The 6,069-nt window shown below is 43.2% G+C and overlaps 1 non-coding gene across 1 annotated transcript; it reads right to left on the reverse strand.

The window, feature by feature from the left end:
* Positions 1-5,783: 5,783 nt before the first annotated feature.
* Trnah-gug lies at positions 5,784-5,855 on the reverse strand. Its single transcript has one exon. It is a non-coding gene; the product is annotated as a tRNA-His (tRNA).
* Positions 5,856-6,069: the final 214 nt, after the last annotated feature.

The raw sequence follows: 6,069 nt of genomic DNA on the forward strand, positions 1-6,069 counted from the left end.
GAGAACGCCCGTGTGTACGTGCCCTTTTATTCCCGTGTTTCTGCGATTGCGCACGACGAAAGAGGCATCGTGTTGACATATCTTAAGAGTAGTGCTGGGTGGATGATTGTGTAATAAATGCAAGCCTGTGGAAACACGGCTTAAGGTACTCAAGCTACGAAAACGAACGTGGCACAGCAAGAAAAAGAGGCTACTGGGGGTCTTCTAAGCATTCTCTCTGGATAACAGAAGAAAACCGGCTCCTGTCACTGGGCGCCAGGTTGTTGCGCTGGTGTTTGCTTTGAATGACTTATACTATGATTCCACATGTGCTCGGTAAGCTGACAGCTATCGTCGTCTGTTAACCTGCTGGCATTTGGCAATCGATAACATTTCTTACTTGCGTTCCAGTATATGACCGTGGCTGGATTGATTAGTCAGCAGAAAATAAGGGAGCATCAGAATCGTGGGTTCAGGAAACGTATTAAGAAGATAAGACAGTTGTACTGTTTAAAACAAATGCGAATTACAGAGCAATGTAATGCATCCTATCCGATAATGGAAATGCTATGTATATTGTGATACCTTAACACAATGTACGCTGTCATGATAGTCTTTGCCTTATAAATAGAGTCCTCGAGGAATTTGTGATTTGATCTTTGTATTAACTGTTTGCTTTTGTTGGAATTGTGCGAAATATGCAGAGTGCTTCAAAAGTAACTGTTCACACTTGATGGGTGTAGTGTATGCATCAAAATAAGAGTAAAACGTTAAATAACGTTTTGACTGGAATGGCTTTATTTCAGAATTATGCACTAGAGTAGGTTTTACAAGAGCAACACAAACAACACAAAATTAATTCCTCTACGAAAGCAAGGACACAAAGGGACACGAAATTCAACTCAGCTACATACTGTACATGTACTCCAGGACATGTTCAAAATGGTGTCCACGTAGACGCAGACAGTTACGTGCTGGACTTGTTACCACTCTCGGAATGTTTCAGGCTCTGGTCATCTCATTCTGCACAGTTGCACAGCTATTTTCAGTTCGCTGTTGTAATTGTGCTACACCCTCAATTGCAACACCGTACACGAGCTCCTTGGGATGGCTGCAAAGGTAAAAAAGTCCACGGATTAAGATATGGAGAGCTGACTAGCCAAGCAACTGGTCCAGTATGACCCGCCCGCTTATCGGGATAAGCCACACTGAGATTCTCTCTTGCCTGCCGACTGAAATGTGCAATATTAGTCGGTATGCAGGCAAACACGACACGCCGAAAGCTTGTGCTGGCCCATGATGTAATGCATTTCACAATGACATTATGCATCATAGCTCGGGAACATTAACATTTTAATTTTATTTTAATCCACACATTACAACCACGAAGCGTGGACAATTACTTTTGAATCACCCTTTATTATCAAGACTGATATGGAATGAATGACTTCTGTTCTGCTGTTGAGTCTGAAAGGTACGATGCTGTAATAAATTCGATATTGCATATTTGTGGCTTTCACTCGAGTAGAGAATAGAAATCTCCTTGGACTTGAAGTTGATTATTTAGTTATTTTTGGAATACCTCACCTCTTAGACAGGTCATTGAAATATACAGGGTGTTACAAAAAGGTACGGCCAAACTTTCAAGAAACATTCCTCACACACAAAGAAAGAAAATATATTATGTGGACATGTGTCCGGAAACGCTTACTTTCCATGTTAGAGCTCATTTTATTACTTCTCTTCAAATCACTTTAATCATGGAATGGAAACACACAGCAACAGAACGTACCACCGTGACTTCAAACACTTTGTTACAGGAAATGTTCAAAATGTCCTTCGTTAGCGAGGATACATGCATCCACCCTCCGTCGCATGGAATCCCTGATGCGCTGATGCAACCCTGGAGAATAGCGTATTGTATCACAGCCGTCCACAATACGAACACGAACAGTCTCTACATTTTGTACCGAGGTTGCGTAGACAAGAGCTTTCAAATGCCCCCATAAATGAAAGTCAAGAGGGTTGAGATCAGGAGAGCGTGGAGGCCATGGAATTGGTCCGCCTCTACCAATCCATCGGTCACCGAATCTGATGTTGAGAAGTGTACGAACACTTTGAAATGTGCAGGAGCTCCATCGTGCATGAACCACATGTTGTGTCGTGCTTGTAAAGGCACATGTTCTAGCAGCACAGGTAGAGTATCCCGTATGAAATCATGATAACGTGCTCCATTGAGCGTAGTTGGAAGAACACGGGGCCCAATCAAGACATCACCAACAATGCCTGCCCAAACGTTCACAGAAAATCTGTGTTGATGACGTGATTGCACAGTTGCGTCCGGATTCTCGTCAGCCCACACATGTTGATTGTGAAAATTTACAATTTGATCACGTTGGAATGAAGCCTCATCCGTAAAGAGAACATTTGCACTTAAATGAGGATTGACACATTGTTGGATGAACCATTCGCAGAAGTGTACCCGTGGAGGCCAATCAGAAACAACTGGTTCTCCCGTAGCACTCTCCATACAGTGACGTGGTCAACGTTACCTTGTACAGCAGCAACTTGTCTGACGCTGACATTAGGGTTATCGTCAACTGCACGAAGAATTGCCTCGTCCATTGCAGATGTCGTCGTCGTTCTAGGTCTTCCCCAGTCGCGAGTCATAGGCTGGAATGTTCCGTGCTCCCTAAGACGCCGATCAATTGCTTCGAACGTCTTCCTGTCGGGACACCTTCGTTCTGGAAATCTGTCTCGATACAAACGTACCTTGCCACGGCCATTGCCCCGTGCTAATCCATACATCAAATGGGCATCTGCCAACTCCGCATTTGTAAACATTGCACTGACTGCAAAACCACGTTCGTGATGAATACCAACCTGTTGATGCTACGTACTTATGTGCTTGATGCTAGTACTGTAGAGCAACGAGTCGCATGTCAACACAAGCACCGAAGTCTACATTACCTTCCTTCAATTGGGCCAACTGGCGGTGAATCGAGGAAGTACAGTACACACTGACGAAACTAAAATGAGCTCTAACATGGAAATTAAGCGTTTCCGGACACATGTCCACATAACATCTTTTCTTTATTTGTGTGTGAGGAATGTTTCCTGAAAGTTTGGCCGTACCGTTTTGTAACACCCTGTATAAGGAAAGCTTCTCTGTGATATGTAGTATTCAAATAGCTACTACTTATGCTCTTGTTGGTGCGAACTCTTTAGTGATGAACTCTTATGTTTGGATTAAGTAATAGTGACATATTTGGAACCTGCACTTTGTTTGTTTGGGAAACTTTAGTCCGATAGCTACGGTTATTTCTATTTGAAAACACAGATTCGCAATAAATTACTTCTCCACACCAGACGAGACGGACAGAATATTGCACCACACGTTCCGTTCGCAAAATAAGTAGTGGTTCACTTTAGAAAAGCAAATCGCTGACAAAATATTAGCACTGTCCACTGTACAGAACAGGCATGGCTCCATAATGATACTTGCAAATCTTCTACAGGAAACTTAATGAATCATTAATCTTGTGATCTGTCCCTCACTCAGGTACGGTAACGAACATAATAATCACGATTTTTGACATTAGTCTACTACTAACATCGAGGACATACTTTAATGCACTCTGAGATTAATATCAAGGGATGAATAATGAAGAAAACATGCGAACAGCAAGAAGCCTGTGTGAGGATGAGGACTGAGGAGAACTGAACACCCAGCGTGTGTTCTTAACCTGGTTTGGCTGCGACTGGTGGAGGGCAAGAAGCGGCACCTGGAATTTATGACAGCGTTGACGGCTGTGGATCACGAACAACCTCGCGGCGCAAATGTTGAAAGTTAATATTCTGTACAACACGGCTTATTGTACCGAGGAATATTTGATTTCCTCAGCTTGCCAACACTTGGTCTTCATATCTGCATGAAACAGACTAAGGTGGACGCCATGTGATACGACTGACGGTATAGTGGTCCACCCCTTTGTCCTATACAAAATTACCGGTATTTATCACGATCTGATGCAGACTAGACGAAGGTAGCAAGTGAGGATAAGCCAAATATGCTCGGAATTTCATCGGCTCGGTTTGAGGAAAAACACGAGGCAGTCTAAGACACAATTTTACCAACTTTAACGCGAGATAAGTACCAGCGCCTGTAACCACCGCAGTATGCATGGGATGGGCCGTTGAAAAAGGCATTCAGTTGGCACCCACCGTGCACGGTGGAGGGGTCTTTTTGACAAACTGATCAAGTACAAGCTTGGTAAACACGCGGTGCAGGGAAGCCCTATAACGAAGTGGTCGCTTTCGTTCTAGGTAACGGTCACTTTTTATTAGCCATCCTGCGGCTTTTAATAAAATAATTAATGGCTAATGCTATGAAGCTGAACTTTTGGATGCAGTTCTCCTGTACCTGGCGAAGTAATTGATAGTTCTTCGTGCTCTTTCGAACGTAAATGAAGATGTAAACTTTAGTTTTAATACATCTGAATTATTTGTTATACCAAAGATTAAATTATTACCCCGTAACTAGTATGGTTGTATATGGGAAACTCTCGATATCTGATGTGCTTAATAGAAATTTAGATTTTTATAACATTCAGGTTCAAGTGTTTTACCATGTCATAATAAAGATCCACAGTTGCATCTTGCAAGCCTGAAGAAGGACCTTCCGCTTTGTAATACCTATGGTTAATAAAACGAAATTACATGTAGGTGACGGACATTCATTAATAAAATTCTCTGTCACTGTGTGTAAAGTGAAACTGTTATGGATTCTTCATACAGGGTGACAATTATTGAACTATATGAAAGAAAATCGTAAGTTAGTTACAAACTTCAGCGTGCACACACTTTATTCAACATGTAATCCTCACTACAGATATTCGGATTTAGGTTAAGACATGGTCGATATGCTTGCCATCATTGGCTATGGCGCAGACGAGTAGCGAAATTATGCATGATATGTTGACGTGTCGGAACATCGCTGCTGTCGATGACCTCCTGAGTGGCTTTTTTCAGTTCAGCAATGGTCTTGCGGTTATTGCTGTACACTTTGCTGTTAATATAGCCTCACATAAAGGAGTCGTATGTGTTCATATCCAGAGAATAAGGTGGCCAATCGAGGCCCTAGCCAGTGGCCTCTGGGTACCCCAGAGCTAGAATGGGGTCCCCAAAGTGCTCCTGCAGGACATCAAACACTCTCCTGCTTCGATGGGGCCCAGTTCCGTCTTGCATGAACCACATCTCGTCGAAATCAGGGTCACTTTGGATAATGAGGATGAAATCATCTTCCAAAACCTTCACGCACCGTTCGGTAGTGATCGTGCCGTCAAGGTATTTCGCACCGATTATTCCATGACCGGACATTGCACACCACACATAGTGACCCGTTGAGGGTAAAAAGACTTCTCGATCGCGAAATGCGGTTTCTCAGTTCCCCAAATGCGCTAATTTTGCTGATTGAGTAAACCCATTCAAAAGAAAGTGGGCTTCGTCGCAAAAGCAAACCGTACAGCGCATACTAATTCCCGTCATGTCTCGCGACCAACCGTGCAGTTTGAACGTCCTAATGCAAACCGTTCAGAAGTTACGACGATTTTATTTCATGTAGTTCAGTAATTGTCACAATGTAACATGTTTCCTTTGGGCAGTACGTAAAGTTACAGTCTCAGTGAAAACATGTTTTTATTTAAAGTTACCGATCCGTTAAAAAAAAGTCTTAGTAGGCCTTCGTAATCTCACAGGAAATTGATATATTCTCCAAACCTTACTAGAAAAAATTTTGTCATTTTTGCCGTGACCAGGATTCGAACCTGGGTTCTTGCGGCCACAACGCAATGTCCTAACCACTAGACTATCACGGCTGACGGACTGAGAGGGTCAGAGCAGTGGACTTACTTTCCCTTCCCGGTGGCCGCAGGCTACGTCATCGGATTCCGCATAGCGGCGTCACGTCGGCTGCCTTGCGCCATCCGCGTGCAAGTCAGAACTCCTTTACGGTTACTTGCACCTCAGTATAGACTTATCTCCCTAAACGCAAAGCTTGTGACCTTGGGTTCTGGTAGCCTTACTCGTAAA

The sequence above is a fragment of the Schistocerca americana genome, chromosome 2 (assembly GCF_021461395.2).
Source record: "Schistocerca americana isolate TAMUIC-IGC-003095 chromosome 2, iqSchAmer2.1, whole genome shotgun sequence".
NCBI classification, from domain to species: domain Eukaryota; kingdom Metazoa; phylum Arthropoda; class Insecta; order Orthoptera; family Acrididae; genus Schistocerca; species Schistocerca americana.